A 20,099-nucleotide genomic window follows, 5' to 3' on the forward strand; every position below is an offset into this window, starting at 1 on the left:
AGATGTATTCATTATCCAAGTGAATGTTTACTCATGATTTGGACTATAACAAACTGACAATTCATTTGTTAATATTTACTGATAATAAGATATTAGTTTCTTTATGCATGTGAATTCTTCTTTATCATAAGTCTTCACTCATGCACATGTAATCTGAAAATTCTTTTTGGTTGAAGAAAGTGAGATCGTATCAGTTTTTTCTATTCCTTCTTCAAATAGCATTGAATGCTGCTGGGTTCAAACGCTCTCTTTTCATATTCCTTATCTCTGTGAATGACATCATCATTCATTAAAAGCTGGAAATGTGCCATTGCATTCTCCTCCTTCTTTCAGTTGTTCCATAACCAGTCACTGATGAAGTTCTATGGATCTTACCTTCTAAATATATTTTTCATGCATTAATTCTCTCCATCTGTCTTTCCTATTTCCTCCATTGTCTTGGTTCAGATACTTATTACTCTTATTTGATCAATGTAAACAGTAATGTAATATTCCTAGCTCTCATAAGGCCCCATGACTTCCCACACACTGACTTTGGTTACTGATCCCTTTGCAAAACACAAATTCATTCACTTCATTCTCTGACTTAGAAAACTGCTAGAGTTTCATGCTCACATGCTGAAGTCTGAATAATAATAATAATAATAATTATTATTATTATTATTTGAGATGGAGTCTCACTCTGTCACCCAGGCTGGAGTGCAGTGGTGCAGTCTCGGCTCACTGCAACCTGTACCTCCCAGGTTCAAGCAATTCTCCTGCCTCAGCCTCCTGAGTAGCTGGGACTGCAGGCTTTCACCACCACGCCTAGCTAATTTTTGTATTTTTTAATAGAGATGAGGTTTCACCATGTTGGCCAGGATGGTCTCAATCTCTTGACCTCACGATCTGCCTGCCTTGGCCTTTCAAAGTTCTGGAATTACAGGCATACACCATTACACCCAGACTGAATTATTCTTTATGACATACGAACCTATCTATAATCTCCAACTCCCCACTGACTCCAGTTAAATTGAAGTTGACACTATTCCTTAAGAATTTTCCAATTATTTTGCTCTTGAGCTTTTTATTTGGAAAGCTCAGTACTAACTATTCTTTCTCCTTGTTTAGTGAAACATTCTTATTTATATTTCAATAAACAATTCGAATATCTCTCATTCTATGACAACTGCCTCTGAAAGTTCTTATTGATCATGGTAGTATTTTACACATAAAAAATAGAACTAACATTTACGTATTACTCACCTGCAAGACCTATTGTTAAAATGTTGAAATAGTTTCGTTCTGGCTTTATTATTATGTAGTGTCCTAAACTATCTTCCCAATGATCACAGCTGCCAAGGTCTTTTCCTGGAACCTCAAATCTCCCCATAATTAAATGCTAAAAGAGAAATACCTGATTCTCCAAGGAGACTGCAGGAACTTGTTACAATACTATGGCTAACAATGATTCTGATTTGTCAATGCCTGTACATTGTTATACTTTTTAGGATTCTTAAATATTACCTCTGACTAAGAAGGAACTCAGAGAGTTAATACTCTCTCAATTTTATAATTTAGAGCATATCCCATGAGTAGCAACTATTCAATTATGCTAGAAACTCAAGGGATAATCATATGCCCTTAAAAGATCCATAGTTGGCAAGATAAATAATATATTGATACACATAAACTAATATTTCTTATATCATATAAATGAGTCATGCATAATGCAAAGAACTATGTGTTATGGAAGAGGAAGCAATCACTGCTGGCCAGATGAACTCGAAATGAAACCTGAGAAATGCATGCAATTTTAGTAAAGGTAGTCAGGTACATCAGGAAGGCAATTCCTAGATGAGCTATACATTTGGTGCAAGCAGTGACTAAGATAATAGTAACAGAGCCAAGAGACAGACAAATGCTGTCCAGGTCATTGCGCACAGGGGGTTCGCCTAAACATGCTCATGGCGAAAAATCCCATCCCTTAACACATGCAGAATAAGGGAAATAAATCAATGTGGAGTGGCTCAGACATGTGCACTAGAAGAATGGGGTGGAGCCATGAGGAACTGGTGCCTTATGCAGGGAAGAAGTTGGGGCTCTTCTGCCCATGTGTGGTGGCCTGGTATTCAGTTTTTGTCAGGTAGAAAACCTGCATGCAACCCCTCTTTTCATTAAGAGCTTTCCTTTTGCTTAATAAATTCTACCCTCCTCGCCTTTCAGTATGTCTGCGTGCCTAATTTTTCCTGGCCATGAGACAAAAACCTGGATTTCAGCTGGACTAAGAAGCAAAAACTCCTGCATTAATAGTATGTGCACAATGATAGTGGTTTGACCCAAACATTTGATGTACATAAGTAACTAGGAAAAAATAAGCCAATAAATATATGATGGGAAGCATGACAAGGAAGAAGACCAAGGAGTGAGCATTTGTTCAACAGGAGGGTTTTTTGGTTTTTTTGTTTTGTTTTGTTTTGTTTTTGCAATATTGTGAGGAAAAAACAAGAGTAGTTAATTGTCTGTTAATAAAGCAATGGTTAAAACCAATATGATACATTCATATGTTGGAATTTTTAAAAAATGGGGTGGATCCATATTTATTGACAGAAACCACTGAAACAAACTAACCTATAAAACCAAGTCAGAGTCACAGTGAACTCTCTCTAGCTCTTTATTTCTCCATCTCCCTTCTTTTAATCAAAAACAGTATCTGTAACTTAATTGAAGAATTCTGAAAGCTAATAAAAAAAAAAACTATACCCAACATTTAATAGGATTTTATAGATTTTTTTTTTGACACGGAGTTTCATTCTTGTTATGCAGGCTGTAGTGCAATGGAAAGATCTCGGCTCACCACAACCTCCACCTCTTGGGTTCAAGCAATTCTCCTGCCTCAGCCTCCTGAGTAGCTGGGACTACAGGCGGGCACCACCATGCCCAGCTAATTTTTGTATTTTTAGTAGAGACGGGGTTTCACCTTGTTGACCAGAATGGTCTCGATCTCTTGACCTTGTGATCCACCCGCCTCGGCCTCCCGAAGTGTTGGTATTATAGGCGTGAGCCACCGTGCCTGGCCAGCACTGAGAGACTTTTAAAATTAAACTTCAAATAGCTTGACCAAAAAAAATATATTATATATATACACATATATATATAATATTCTATGAACTAAAAAACTCTTAATTATGTTCCTGAAATTAATCTATGTTCTATCCGCTCTCTGCACTTAAAGATCAATTGTCCTAGATAAAAAACATAACCATTCTGTAAGTATATACACTTTTTATGACATTGGCATAAAATGTACTGAAATGGCACAGAAAATGTTTTGGTTTTTTTTATAAATACAGGATCCTGCTTCCTAGTGATGAGAACCATGTATAAAAGGAATGCTCTCAGTTTCTAGCAGAAAGTAAAAGTAGTTTGAAATTTATCCTGCAAACTTCTGTTGCTTCCTAATACTGTACCCACAATTTCCTTAGGCTTGTTTTATCTTGTTAGTTGACACCAAAAGTTATAATGTGTGTTCAGTTATTTCTGTTGTTTTGTCAGTGGGGTGGGACTGAGAAACTGAGATGTTAAGCCTTAAATGTGAATGTCTGCAGGAAAATTAAAGCCTTAGATTGCGTGTAATATTAGGAAGTGGTTAGTGGTTAGTCATATACCAGTCTATAGGCCTCAAGAAAATGATTAAAACATGTCTTTGATGTCTTTTGTTTTTCTACAGTTATGAAGCAGACTGAATATTTGATGGCTTGAACCAAGGAACTATCTTGCAGCAATGTAACTTATTTTCTATTGATATCCTATCTGTCACAGTCAAAGCGGTCCAGACATCATATAACCACATGTAAACTCAGAAAATAGAAGATATACACATACACATTAAAAATATAATGACAAGCCATTTATGTTATGTTTAAGAATCGCAGTAAATATATAAAATAACATTGTTATGAAAATTGAATATTAATCAAATAATCTATCTTTTCTACATCAAAAATATCACTTTATGTTTGAATTAACAGTTCAAACAGGATACTATTTTTGAATTTAGCTGTAACATTTTCAGGAGATTGCTCATAGATTTAGGTAATTACCAAAAAGAGTATGAAAAATGCCTAATATTTATAAATTTAGAACAGTCTTTTCCTAAATATCCAGACATGACCTAAATCATAATGCAAGTAGCTCACCACTGCTTGAGGCTATAAGTGGGTCAAGATAGTAAGTAATTCTAAAATTTGTTCACTCATCACATAAGGGGGCTATAATCTGTTTTGATGTTGCACTCCCATGAACAGATGATTATTTTTAATGAAAGTGTTTCCATGGACCTTGAGTACTAGTGAGCTGACAGCAATGACAGAAGTGTGGCAACAACTTGCCCTTAAGTTGTATTTTAGATTGCTGGATGAGCAGTATTTTTCTCTTACGGTATTTAATAGCTTGTCCTTGTGCCAGCATTGTAAGTTTTGCTATTGCTTTTGATTCACATTCTGCATGAATCTAATCATAGGATACTTATAGAAATAATCAAAATGAAGAGAAGACACTGGCTATAGAAAGCTAAATAGAAGATCATTTCATTGAAGTTTTTTTGAATCTTCCCTTGAATAACTGCAAGATAACAGCAGAATGTTTTCATTGATTGTGGTGGATGTTCGTTTTTTATAATCATCTCTGTGATATCATCATATGCCTTTGGAGCTGAAATGTGAAATAGGTTGAAACATCTAAAATGATGTACACTAATGTATTTCACATCCTTGTTCTTATCAATAAGTACACAGAAAGCCTGGCTGCACACATTCCCCCATTCTATTGTAGGGAAGGTTAAAGCATCTCAAAGGAAATACAGCAGTACAGTGTGTCTTGAAGCTATCTGAAACTCTGGCCATCTTTTTCCCAAAATAGAAAACTTTATTGAAGACAAGGATTTGTATCCAAGTCATCTGCACCTTTCTAGAACTATAACAAGGACAAACATATCTGTTTATGTACCTACTTGATACTAGAAAATCCACTTTACTTTGATATTTATTTATAATATGAAGCTTAATAAGCTTTTACTCTGTTAGATCAAACTTTGCTTAGGCATCAGAACAATGATCTAGGAGACAGTGTCTACACAATCCATTAGATAGATTAAGAAAAAAAAGACAGAAGGCTCAAATAAATAAAATTACAAATGAAAGACAAAGCATTACAACTGGTGCCACAGAAGTACAAAAAAAATCATGAAAGACAAATATGAACAATCATACACTAACAAATTGGATAGCCTAGAAGAAATGAGTAACTTCCTAGACAAATACAACCTGTGAAGACTGAATCATCAAAAAAGTGTAAAATCTGAACAAATCAGTAAGGAGTAAGGAGACTGAATCAATAATCAAAACTATCTCAACAAAGAAAAACCTAGGTCCAAATAGCTTAAGGGCAAAATTCCGTGCAACATTTAAAGAAGAACTAATAGCAATTCTCAAGTTCTTCCAGAAAATTAAAAAAGGAAATACTTCCAAACTCATTTTATGAGCCAGCATTACCGTGATACCAAAGCCAGGCAAAGAAATGGCGAGAAAAGAAAATTACAGTCCAATATTCCTGATTATCATAAACAGAAAAATCCTCAACACAATACCAGAAAATTGAATTTAACAGAGCATTAAAAAGATCATCACCATGTTCGATGGGATTTATTCCTAGGATGCAAGAGTAACCTAACATAAGAAAATCAATTAACATTATATGCTACATTAACAGAGTGAAGGATAAAAATTATATGATTATCTCAATAGCAGAAAAAGCGTTGGACAAAATTCAACATACTTTCATTATAAAAACAGCTAGATACAGAAGAAATGTACCTTAACATAATAATTTATGACAAGCCTACAGCTATCATACTCGCCAGTGAAAAGTTGCAAGCTCCAAGATCAGGAACACAGTAAGGATACTTATTCTTGCCAACTCTATTCAACATAGTATTGGACATCTTATTTAGAGCAAGAAAAAAAAAAGGCATCCAAATCTAAAAGGAAGAAGTAAAATTGCCTATTGATGGCATTATCTTAGGTAGAGAAAATTCTAAAGACTACCAAAAATCTATAAGAACTGACAAATTCAGTAAAGTTGCAAAATACAAAAATCAATATACTAAAATTAGTTGCATGTTTATACACTAACAACGAACTATTTGAAAAAGAAATTAAGAAAACAATCTCTTTATAATAGCATCAAAAAATTAAAATACTCAGGCATGAGTTTAACCAAGGAGGTGAAAGATCCGTACACTGAAAACTGTAAAACACTGATGAAAAAACGTTGAAGACACAAATAAACTTAAAGATACCTCATGTTCATGTGTTGGAAGAATTAATATTGTTAAAATATGCATAATACCCAAATGCAATTTCTAACAAAATTTTAATTGCATTTTTCACATATACAGAAAAATCAATTCTAAAATTCATGTGGAACCACAAATGATCCCAAATAGCCAATGCAATCTTGAGAAAGAACAAAGCTGGAGCAACACGCATCTTGACTTCAAATTATATTATTACAAATCAAAAGAGTATGGTATTTATATAAAAATAAACACATGGAGCAATTGGATGGAATAAAGAGCTGATAAATAAACTCATGTGTGTATGGTCAACCAGCTTTCCATAAGGCTCTAAGAACACACAATGGGGAAAGGGCAGTCACTTCAATTACTGTAAAGTAATGATGGTACTGGAAATTAGTGATACTGGAAAGCTGGATATATACATGCAAAGAATGAAATTGAACTCTTTTTTATTCCATATACAAAAATTAACTAAATATCAATTTAAGATTTAAACATGAAACCTGCAATTGTAAAACTCCAAGAAGAAAACAGGGAAACAGCATCTTGACTTGGCAATGATTAGATATTATTTGAATATGACGCCAAAAGTACAGGCAACAGAAGCAAAAAATAAGCAAGTTAAATTCCAGAAATGCTTCTGCATATATAAAAAAATAATTAATAAAATTAAAAGGCAGCCTATGAAATGGGAGAAAATATTTGCAAACCATATATCTGATAAGTGGCTAATATCTAAAATGCACAAGAATCTCAGATAACTGAGCAGCAAAAAAAAAAAAAATCTAATTCAAAAATGGTCAAAGGATCTGAATAGATATTTCTCAAAAGAAGGTATACAAATCCATTGCCTACTTGTATGTCAAAAAAAAAAAAATGCTCAACATGGCTAGTCATCATTGAAATGTAAATCAAAACCATAAGATATCACTTCACACCTGTTAGAATGGTTATGATAATAACGTCAAAAGATAGCAAATGTTGGCAATATGTACAGAAAATGTAACCCTTGTATAGCATTTGCAGAATGTAAATTGATACTGCTATATGGAATACACAATATAGCAATTCCATTTCTCTGTATATATCCAAAGAACCTCAAAGAGATATCTCCACTCCTGTGTTTCATTGCAGTATTATTCACAATACCTCAGATGTGAATACCACCCAGATGTCTCCAGATGGATGAATAAAGACATCATATTAGATAGATAGATAGATAGATAGATAGATAGATAGATAGAAAATGGAATATTATGCAGCCTTAAAAGAGAAAGAAATTCTGCCGTTTGGAACAACATGGATAGGCTTGGAGGGCATTATCTTAGGTAAAATAAGTCAGACACCAAAAGAAAAATACTGCATGACTTCACTTAAATGTGAAGTCTAAAATAGTAAAACTTAGGGAAGCAGAGAATAGAATAGTAGTTGTTGCCAGGGGCTGTGCAGAGAGGAAAATGAGGATGTGATGATTAAAGGTAATAACTTTGTCTGTTTACTGTTACACATAACAACTGCCTTTTATACTTAAAGTTGCTAAAAGGGTAGGTCTTATGTTAATTGTCCTCACAACAATAATTATACCAAAAAAACAAGTGTCCAGAAAACTTCGGGTGATAAGTATGTTTATGTATACATACACACACATATATACACAACTTTATATATGTCAATCATACCTAAATAAAGTGATTTTTTTAAAAAAAGGAAATGTTAGAAAACCTTCATGAAATAGGTAACTACTAAATGGAGCTTTTAATAACGGAAGTGTGAACGGTTAAAATTACTGACTTCATAAAGTGGAAATGATAATATCCACATCATAAATTTGTTTTGAATATTAAACAAGATAATATCTGTAGAGTGCATAACTCACCGCCTAGCCTTTTGGTCCCTAGGACAATTTCTGGCATATCTTAGAAGCTGTAAGATGTTAGATTTGAGAGAGAGTATTCCAGATGTATGGAAAAACCTAAGAAAACATTTTGAAAGATGAAAAGATTTTAAGTTAAAGAACAGAGAACATTCTGTTTGTTAATATAGATCAGTGGCATTAAGGCAAGATGGGAGGTTGAAAGGAATACCCAAATCTCAACTCTTTTAGTATTGTAGTTTCAAAGTTGTGACTCTAATGTATTCTATTTATAAACTAGCATTATAATCTATAAGAAGGAAAACTGGGGTCATTAGGAATTAACAGTCCCTGCTTTGTTAATTCAATAGATTAGAATTCCTTCTTAAACACACTTTAACTACCAGCGTAATTAGTAAAGTAAAATCAAGTTATAATGCTTCAAAATGGTCTATAAATAAGAAAGAGTCATTGGTATCATACTCAAATCCAAAACAAAAGTGAAACTATCTTGAATTTCAGCTCACAACCATTTATTTTCTTCACAAGTCATAAATTAAGAATTACTTACCTAACCTGTTAAGTTAAAAATATCAGTCTATATTCAGAAGAAACTTAATGAGATCCAAAAGAAATTGTGTTTTTGTGTGCAAAATGGGGATAATAGTAGTACCTACTTCACCTGTTTAAGAATTCAATAAGTTAATAACTGTAAAATTCTCAGAACAGTGCCAGACATGTAATAAGTTTTGAATAAACTTTAGTTGTTATTATGATGGTGTTCTAAATGTTGATTCGATAGATGGCAATGTTCACATTAAGATAGAAGCAATTGCATAGACTTTTCATTAAACATTTGCAGTGATTTTGTGATTGACAGGTATCAGAGACAAAGATTTTAGATTTGTTTTTCATTCTGTGAGTATTTCTGTGATACTCTGGTTTCCCTGAGACAGGGTATTGCCTATTTAAATTCCACATACCCTTCAATGTACACCTAAACACTATCTTTTTAATGAAGTATTTTTTGCTTTTGACCCCCAATTCTGTCTACCCCCAGCTACCTCCAGTAGCATGACATAATTCCCATCCCATTGGAAAAGAGTCTATTCACTCACTCATCTTACTCAATTTGGTGTTCTCTTTTGATTTTAGAATTCCTTGAGGTCAAGAATTATCTCTCATCCTTTTTGTTTTTCTCAATGAGTGGAGAAAACTTTGTACACTAAAAATGCTCAGTAAGACTATTATATGCTTAATGGAATTAACACAATTGACGTGAGAAGTAGTAACTGAAAATGACAATAGCAGGAGTAAGTTGTCACTGGTAGGAGCAGGTTTTAATAAGAATTAAATATATCAGGTCATCTATTGTGGGCCATCTATTGTCCCAATTTTGTATGTTGAAATCTCAACCACTAGTACCTCAGAATGTAATCACATTTGTATAAAGTGTTTTAATAGAGGTAATTAAAGCTAAATGAGGTTGTATGAGTGGGTCCTAATGCAATAAGGCTGGCATTCTTATGAAAACAGGAAGAAATCCCAGGGCTGTGTGCATACGAAGACAGGACCACATGAAGACAGCAGCAAGAGAGCAAGAGAGCAGTCATCCTCAAGTTAAGGAAAGCGTCCTCAAAGAAAACCAATCCTGTTGGCACCGTAATCTTGGCTTTCTAGCTTCCAGAAATGTGAGAAGACAAATTTCTATTGTTGAAGCCAGCCAGTCCCTGTTACTTTGTTATGGCAGGCCCCACAAACTAATATACTAACTAAGCTAACTTTCCAATAGATCTATATCAAATTAGTCAAGGTGCTCAAATAAAATATGTTAAATAAGTGAAGGTCGTGAAAAGCATTTAGCTTCACAGCTACGGGTTGAACTGTACTCCTTCCTCACCAGAACTCATTTGTAGAAGTCTTAATTTTCGGTACCTTAGAAAGTGACCTTATTTGAAAATAGGATAATTTCAGATGTTATTGGTTAAATTACAATGAGTTCATACTGGTGTAGGGTAGACCTCTAATCTAACATGACTGGAATCTTTATAAAAAGGAGAAATTTGGGCATGGAAAAAGGCACGCAGGGACAATGTCATGAAATTCTGAAGTTATGTGTGAAGTTTCTCCACGGTTCAAAGCAGGGACTGTTAATTCCTAATGACTCCAGTTTTCCTTCTTATAGATTATAATGTTGGTTTATAAATAGAATACATTAGAGTCACAACTTTGAAACTATAATACTAAAAGAGTTGAGATTTGGGTATTCCTTTCAACCTCCCATCTTGCCTTAATGCCTCTGAAAACACTTGAGATCTAATTAGTACATGTGGTATTCTGGAACAAGAGAAAAGGAAAAGCAAATTTCACTGGCACACTGCCTTTCTATAGGCTTTTGATGAGCATTTTCAAAGAGGACAATTGTAACTAGTTGTGGGGATTTCATGCAACAATTCAACCTAGTCTTAGAAAAGGTATTTGCCTATTCATTGACATTGACTGAACATTGAACTAACAGGTGAATAACAGATAACTAAAGAAATCTATCTATAAAACATACTTGTGGAATCATGCCAGGCACAGTAGGAGCATGGTAGCTTACTCCTATAATCCCAGTACTTTGGAAGGCTGAGGCAGATGGAACTCCTGAGCCCAGAAGTTCAAGACCAGCCTGGGCAGCATGGCAAAATCCCAACCAAAAATACACATAAGAAATTAGCTGGGCATGGTGGCGTGTGTCTGTGTTCTCAGCTACTTGGAAGGCTGAGGTGGGGGGATCACCTGAGCCTAGGAGGTAGAGGTTGTAGTGAGCTGAGAACACACTACTGCACTCCAGCTGGGGTGACCGAGTGAGATCCCATCTCAAAAAATAAAATTTAAATAAATAAATAAAACTTATTCGTGGAATCAGGTTGACCAATCACGGACCATCAGAATATACTTGGGGTATTTTTCTCCGAGACAGAATCAGAAATTCTGATCCCTTTTACCCTCTTTCTGCAAAAATAACCATTTACAATGAAGCTAACAAGGCATATGATTCCGTGCTCTTTTTTTGCGCCAGCCCCTTAGGACAGGCCCTAGCAACATGTTCCCACGGTCAAATGGTTTTTGTAATACTTTGGCAGGGGGTGGGGGGAATGTATATATTCTTTTTTCTTAAAGAAGGCCCTAAAAACTTAACAAATTTCTGGATCCACTCATCTCTGTAACAGCAGCATTCAGAAACGTGAGAGGTTAATGCTCTCTGCCTATGTCTTCACGAAAACAAAGATGCAGGACCTAACTGGGCTTAGCTAAATTACGGCCCCATTTAACAGCTGTTGGGCTCACTCATGGGTAGAGAGGTTAGAAGTGCCCATTTTTCAAGTACTGATACAGGAGATAGAAACTAATATTTAGGTAGACAGTGAGGGCAAAAGAGTCCTCAGCAGAACTTCTCTTCTAACAAAAGGAAATTACGGTTTGTTTGTTTTTTTTCCTAACAAAGAGCAGCGTGAAAGATCGAGCTGAACTATGTAAGGAAGCCAGAAGCTTGCACTGGGGGATACCTGGAGCTGCACTGCTAGAAAAGCGCTACCTGGGGCCAGACATGTCCACCATGTGGGTTCCATCTTCCCTTGTTTTGTTAGCACATGGACAGTAAAAAACAAACGGGCAACATTTCTTTCTTACCTGCATAATAAAAGACTGGGGTAAGAAACCACCTGCATAATAAAAGATTGGGGTGGGTGTTGCCAGAGATTTGTGCCGTATGCATGTGGCACACCTGTTCCTAACTTGTATTTCACACCGTATGTAGATCAGATACCGCCTCCCCAGTAGCTCACCTATAAACCCCCTGCATTTCACTCCAGAACGGCAACACATTTTTTCATGACCTCTAAAGATCTGTTCTCCTTGTTTCACCTACTAAATTTCTGCACTTAACCTCACTCTTTGTGTGTCCACGTCCTTTATCTCCATGGCCATGAGACAACGAACCTGGGATGTCACCCCAGAAAACAAGGCCACTTCAGCATGGACCCCAGAAACTGATAATGTGCTTTCTATGACACCATTAAAAGTTATCTCGTATTGGACTATATATTCTTTTACTTCGTTATTTAGCCATTGATATTGTCACCTTGACTCCTATTATACAGGAAGCATAAGTCAGAAAAATCAAAGTGATGGAAACAATGGGTTGGGGGACAGGAAAGGAGATAATAAAAATAGACTAGAAATTATTTTGTAGTTTTTTTCTTGAGAGAGAGAAGGTCTCATCCTGTCACCCAGGTTAGAGTACAGGGGCATGACCATGGCTCACTGCAGACTTGATCTCCCTGGGGCCAAGTGATCCTCACACTTCAGCCTCCTGAGTAGCTAGGACTACAGGCATACGTGACCACACCCAGCTAATTTTTGTATTTTTTTTAGAGACAGTCTCTCAGTGTTGTCCAGACTGGCCTCAGGCAATCCACCTGCCTTGGCCTCCCAAAGTGCTGAGATTCCAGATGTGAGTCAGTGTGTCCAGCCTAACAAAATAATTTTGAATAAAATTTTTATAGGAAGAAGTCAATCAATGTATGAAAATAAAGCTCATCTTAGGTAATCACAATGGGCTTTTAAAATGTGATTCCCAATCTTTTAACAGATATTCCCTTTCTGAAAAGCTTAATTAATTTCAAAAGATGTTAGAAATATGTGAAGACTAAGATATGAAAAAATTCTATATATGAGTGACAAAATTAGAGAGATGACTAAAGAATTTAAGGCAATGATGAAAGAAAAAAAATTGAATTTCCATTTCAGTACTCAAGTCTAATGTTCTTAAAGTTGAGCGACGCATCAAAAGTGAAAAAAAAAATCTCCATCTTGTTTGATTTTACCTTTTTTCATTTCAGTAAGTTAAAGCAAAGATTAAAATCTGCCTTATTTTTTAAAACGACATCAAATGTTTTCTTATCAGAAAACCATTATCTGCTCGTTTACTATCTGGAGGTGATAATCAATTTGTCACTAGGTGATAAATTAGCCCTTGTTACTCATTCTAGATATGGTTCTGACTGCTTATAGAATGATTACATAACTTCAACTAAATATATCAGAACTTGTGTTAATTAAACCTAGTATTAGTAATTAATTACTGATAGCATTTTAATAAACAAAATAGCACAATAAAAACCTATGCAATATTCAAAGCAATCAAGGCATTCCATAAAAATTAGTAGATCTTTGACTATGGGTATTACACATAAAATTATTTTTAAATTTCTATTTATCCTTTCTGTTCCAAACCCCACTCCCACCCCGAATCCAGAAAATTGCATTTGTTTTTCTATTCCTCAATTTTCATAAAGGAATAAAGTGTCATAATTATCTGTATGTATTTCCTATATTTTAATATAATAATTTTGGGGAATAAATCTATTCTCCTTTGTATTTGAAGCACAGATTTTTCAGATGAATCATTGTAGTTTAACTTGTACATCTAGCTGTAATCGTTAAATGCCCATAATCCCCAAAAGAATTTCCAAAGAGCTCCTTAGGAAATGATCTAATTTGACATTCACTCAGAAATTAATCTCTGTGAGTGGTAACCGTCCTTCAGTGAACAATAAAATAGCCTCCTGAATTTATAGCATTTGATTTTGTAAATTGAAAACAAAGGCTGTCCTATAAGCTATGCATTTTAATAACCAGTTTTTCAAATACTGGTTATTTGCATAATGCTAATAGTATGCAATAGATACACAAAACTTTTCAGCTAATATGTGATGTTAATGAGAAATCACTTAACAATAAATTTGTTACTTAAGTATCAGTGACTAACATTCATGTTGACAAGATAGAGACCACTATGAAAAATTACCCTTAAGTATTCAATAAATATCAAAACGTATTATTTCAATGGGTTGCAGCTTCCTTTGTTTCTGTCAAGAATAACTGATAATCAGGATAGTGCCAGAAGAAGGGTTCAATTTTCAAAAAGTTGCACCTGTGATTTCAGCTGCTGCAGGTCAATGGCAGACGCTCAAGCTGAAATTACAGAAGCTATAAAACTGTTGACAGCAGAACTCAATTTTATTGCCCTCACATTCCAAGCGAGTACATCAGGAATAGGGTTAACCAGTTGCATCCCAGACTGTAGTCACTACTGTCTCGTAGAGAGTCATAATTTTTTGACACCCTTTTAATATTTGTCATTACTTTTTATTTGAATAATAATAGCTATCTTTCACTGAGTACTTATTATATGTCAGACATCTTACTAGATGTTTTATATATTACAGTTCACAAATAAACAAACTGAAGCTCACAAGAGATAAATAATCTGCCCACCTTTCCAACTATACCATGATTCGAATTGGCCTGCTAGATTCCAAACCGCATTATGCAGTAACCCACTCCTCATAAGATGCTTCCTCAAAACAGCAGCAATCGCATCACTTGAGACCTTTTAGAGATGCAGAAACTCAGGTATCACCCGAGGCAAAATGGACAAAATCTCCACTTTAACAAGATCCTCACATGAACCGTATGTAAATGCCACTCAAGAAGTGCTGCAGGCTGGTGAGGTGGCTCATGCCTATAAACCCAGCAATTTAGCAGGCTGAGGTAGGTGGATCATTTGAGCTCAGGAGTTCAAGACCAGCCTGGCCAACATGGTAAAACCATGACTCTACTAAAAATACAAAAATTAGCAGGGTGGTAGTAGCACACACCTATAATCCCAGCTACTCGGGAGACTGAGGCGGGAGAATCGCTTGAGCCTGGGAGGCAGAAGTGGTGGTGCCACTGGATTGCACTCCAGTCTGGGCAACAGAATGAGACCCTGTCTGAAAAAAAAAAAAAAAAAAAAAAGGTATTGCACAAGACTATTTCATTGAAAACAATTTAAATGACCTGACAGAGCTTCTGTATCTTGTCAGTGAATTAAAATCAGTGACCTACTTGCAAACGTATCATTCACATTTTTAGTAATATACAAACTAAGAAGGAGGGCTTGAGAAAAGCAGCATTCCAGAAAGCGTTGCTAGGAAATAAAGGATATCAGATTTGTCCTAACCAAATTCAAAGATAATTTGTAACTTAGTGTCCAAATCACAACAATATTGTTTTCTCAACAAAAATAATTATAGTAACTCTCATGTTTTACTTAAAAATCGATTACATTTATCATTTGTTTATTCACTCATCCATTCAGTGAGAATTTGCTGAATGTTTACAGAGTTGTTCCCAAACTTGAGCTGGTATGAGAAGCACCAGGAGGGCTTGTTCAACCACAAATTTTTAGGCCCACACCCTGGAGCTGCTTTTCTTTCTTTTTTTTTTTTTTTTTTTCTGGCTCCCCATCTGGGAATTGAACCCCGGTCTCCCGCGTGACATACAGCTTCTGATTCTGTGAATTTCTAACAAATATGCAGACTGTGCTAATGCTACTAGTCCAGGCACTGTATTTGAAAGCCACTGACTCTGAATATGCTAGCCATTATACTATTTTGGAGACTATAATGAATTTGATACTGTTTTTCCCCTAGAAACTTACATATTGTTGGTCAACCACAATGACTACTGTCAGGTTCACGACTACATCAAAGGTCAAGCTCAGGTCCAGAGGGAGTGGGTAGATGAGCTGAAAGAACATTACAGGGGGTTGGACCTAGGCAGGTGAAAGATGATTTTATTTAGCAGCAGCTCTCCTCAACAGCTTTCTCTCGTACTGTCTGCCCTGTCTCAGCTACTTAGTCCAGTGGCGCCCACACACTGCTGTGCGGTCAGCTCTCCCTTGCCTTGGGGGTCAGCAGCTTAACTCTTTCTCTCAGTACAAGTGACCCAAGCTGTGTCCTGGCTCTCCCTTGTTGTTCTGCAAAAACAATCATTAAATGAATAAATGATTGTCAAGCCCAAACAATCATTAAATGAATTAAATGCTACTCTATGAGTTTGCCACATAATTCAGCAATTCCAGTAAAGGATACCCAAGTTGGATATATGAATAACCCAGTTCCAGAGAGCGGCATACATAGTGCGGATAAAATTTTCAAAGCAAAAACAGAAAGTGGTTATTCAGAGTACAAGGGTTACATCATAGAACTGCCTCTACTAAATGTAGAGTGCTACATTTAACCAGAGAGGGATCCTAGAATCAAAATACTGAAATAAAGTTAGTTAAAAGAATAGATATGAAAATTCATTTTGATGAATTATTCTCAAAATGTGGTCCAGGGTCAGCAGGATCAACATCATCTAGACACTTGTAAGAAATTTATCCCCACCTGAGAACTACTGAGTCAGAGACACTGGCGCTCAGTGTATTTTAACAAGCGTTTCAGCTTCTTCCGAGCCAGATAAAGTTTGAGAACCACTGCTTTGGCTGAGGATAGGCATACCTTGTTTTATTGCATTTCACTTTATTGCTTTTTGCATGTATTGTAGTTTGTACTCATTGGAGATTTGTGGCTATCCTGCACCAGGCAAGTCAATGGGTGTCATTTTTCCAGTAGCATGTGCTCATTTTGTGTCTCCAGGTCACATTTTGGTTATTCTAGTAATATTTTAAATTATTATTATTATTATATCTGTTATGGTGATCTGTGATCAGTGATCTTAGATTTACTATTGTAAATTTTTTGAGATGCCAAAAATGCACACATATAAGACGGCAAACTGCTCCACTGACCGGTCATGCCCCCATCTCTCTCCCTCCCATAGAGTCCCCCTCTTCCCCAAAATGCAACAATGTTAAAATTAGGCCAGTGAAAATCCTACAATGGTCTCTAATTGTTGCAATAAAAAGAAGAGTCTCCTGTCTCTCATTTTAAATTAAAAGTGGCAGGGCGCGGTGGCTCACGCCTGTAATCCCAGCACTTTGGGAGGCCGAGGTGGGCGGATCACGAAGTCAAGAGATCGAGACCATCCTGGCCAACATGGTGAAACCCATCTCTACTAAAAGTACAAAAAAATTAGCTGTGTGTGGTGATGTGTGCCTATAGTCCCAGCTACTCGGGAGGCTGAGGCAGAAGAATTGCTTGTAAACCAGAAAACAGAAGTTGCAGTGAGCCGGGATCACACCACCGCACTCCAGCCTGGCAATAGAGGGAGACTGTCTAAAAAAAAAACAAAACAAAACAACAACCACAAAAAACAAAAATAAAACAAAATTAAAAGCTAGAAATGATGAAGCTTAGGGAAGAAGCTGTGTCAAAAGCAGAGACAGGCTGGCAGCTAATCCTCTTACATCAAACAGTTGACCAAGTTGTGAATGCAAAGGAAAAGCTGAAGAAAATGAAAAGTGTTACTCCAGTGAACACACAAGTGACAAGAAAGCAAAATCATCATATTGCTTATGTGGAGAAAGTTTTAGTGGTCTGGATAGAAGGTCAAACCAGCCACAACACTTCCTTAAACCAAAGCCTAATCCAGAGTAAGGCCATAACTCTTCAAATCTGTAAAGGTTAAGAGAAAGCCACAGAAGAAAAGTTTGAGCTAGCAGGGATTGGTTCCTGAGATTTAAGGAAAGAAGCTCTCTCCATAACATAAAATAATAAGTTGAAGCAGCAAGCAACAATGAAGAAGCTTCTAGTTATCTAGAAGATCTAGTTAAGATTATTGTCCAAGTGCAGTGGCTCACACCTGTAATCCCAGCACTTTGGGAGGCCAATACAGGTAGATCACCTGAGGTCAGGAGTTCAATACCAGCCTGACCAACATGGTGAAATCCCATCTCTACTGAAAAAAAAAAAAAAGTACAAAAATTAGCTGTATGTGGTGGCAGGTACCTGTAATCCCAGCTACTTGGGAGGCTGAAGCAAGAGAATCACTTGAACCCAGGAGGCAGAGATTGCAGAGAGCCGAGATTGCATCATTGCACTCCAGCCTGGGCAATGAGTGAAACTCCGTCTCAAAAAAATGAAAGATTATTGATGAAGTTGACTACACTAAACAACAAACTTTCAATGTAGACAAAACATGTATTGGAAAAAGATGCCTGTATACATGAATAAAATTCTATGGAAAGCATATGTTTTACAAGCCTCCCTCCTCTGGAGGGACTCAGGACAAAATCAGAGTTTACAGAAGACACAATTTATGCACCGAAAAAGTAGGGCTTAGAATGTTTTATTAATGAGGTATCTTCCAGTTTTGAAAGTCAGTGATCCTAGAAGCCTTTATTCCACATTTATCCCACTGTAGACAAACACTTAAAATGAAATTTCTTCAAATCTATTATTTTTATTAGAAAATAATTTAATTTTCTCTAAATTGCAGTCATCTTCATTAGCTAACAACTGATAATTGGAGGGTTGAACTACCCTGCTCTTACTGCATCAACATGGAGATAAGCGTCATTTATCTCTACATATTACCTAGTTCTGTTTAAGAAAAATTTCTGCAGGATCTCCAATTTTTCGCTTAAAAATTATAAAAACAACAAAAAATGATATTCTGTAATGTTCCATAACAAAATATTTAGAGTTCGATTAGAATCATCTGCCAGTGAAGTATCACTTCGCTGTTCAAAATAAATGCTATAACAGCTTTCCAAATGATCTACATTGCCACCACAGGTGATATATCTTTGCCGGCCACATCAAACTAACTGGAGAAAAACGTAAGTGCCAAAATGCATTTGCTAATAAATTATCTTAGGAGAGAAACCCAGAGAGAGCAGCAAAGTAAATTTAAATTTGTGCCGCCACTGAGGTAGACAACCAGACAGCTGGGAATTATAGTTTGGCAGTGTCCGAGAGTGATAGAAACCAGGTGAGCATTCTAATGATCTAATGAGAGACAGACTAAGGTTGGATCAAAGATCAGGTGCCAAAAACTTGACAGAAAATCTTCATTGGGTGTTAATAGTTGAGATAAGTAAGTAATTCAATGACGTTTAATGGTCAGATATAGATACTTTTATGTAATTCAATGATATGGTCAGCTACAGATACTTTTATGTAATTCAATGACATGGTCAGTTACTGATACTTTTAATTTAGTTATTCTGTAAAGTTCACTTATGGGCAGAACTACATGATCCTAAAACACTTAAATTTACCAAATAGAGATAATCCAAATTATCTGGGACTTCCTCCACCTTGCTTTGAGACAAGAACCACTTCCTCATATTGTGTTTGGAAATGGGAGGATTGATTTTCCTAATACAGGGTTTGGGTTCATCAGTGCTGGTCCTATAGTCTGTTCAGAATGTGTCGGTAGGTTTAAAACAATAAGATACTCAGAAAACGAAGGCCTGAGGTGAAAACAGAGTAAAACCATGACTCTTTGTGTGTACTTTTTGTGTGTTTGCTACATAAACCTGGGATTAACATACATTGGTCAGGAAGTTTAATAGATATCAATTTGATCTTAGTAGTCTGCAAGTAAGTTATAATAAAGACACAAATAGTATATTTAGGATCTATCATTTGGCTATGTACAAGGTTGAAAACAATGTATTCTGTGTAAGCATTTCATAGTTTTTAAACTGAAGGCTTGTTAATCACGCACTCACCAACCGTGGGATTTACAATATACATAGCATGCTCTTGTGGCTTTATGTCCAAGCAGAATCAGATTTTTTTGTAAGTACAAATGCTTTTATATTCAGCATCTATAAAGCTATCAGATATTTGAGAAGTTTTTAAACCTGAACCAAAGGGTTTAATTTCAACAACTTAGCTAGGAATAGGTGAAATCCTACCCACTTAATAGAGTTCTGCAAATTAGTAACAAAGGGTAAAATGAAAGGAAGGATCTCTTGGAGATTTGAAATTCTTCTGTTGAGGGTCCTGTCTTCTTTATTCAAGAAGTTTGTAGTCATTTTAGAATTCACTCAAGAACCAACTTCTTAATTTAGACATCACGAAACGAGTCATGGAAAAAAAAAAAGAAAGAAAGAAAGAAACACCACCACATCGAAAAGGATGA

Source organism: Saimiri boliviensis, chromosome 18 (genome assembly GCF_048565385.1).
Source record: "Saimiri boliviensis isolate mSaiBol1 chromosome 18, mSaiBol1.pri, whole genome shotgun sequence".
Classification (NCBI taxonomy): domain Eukaryota; kingdom Metazoa; phylum Chordata; class Mammalia; order Primates; family Cebidae; genus Saimiri; species Saimiri boliviensis.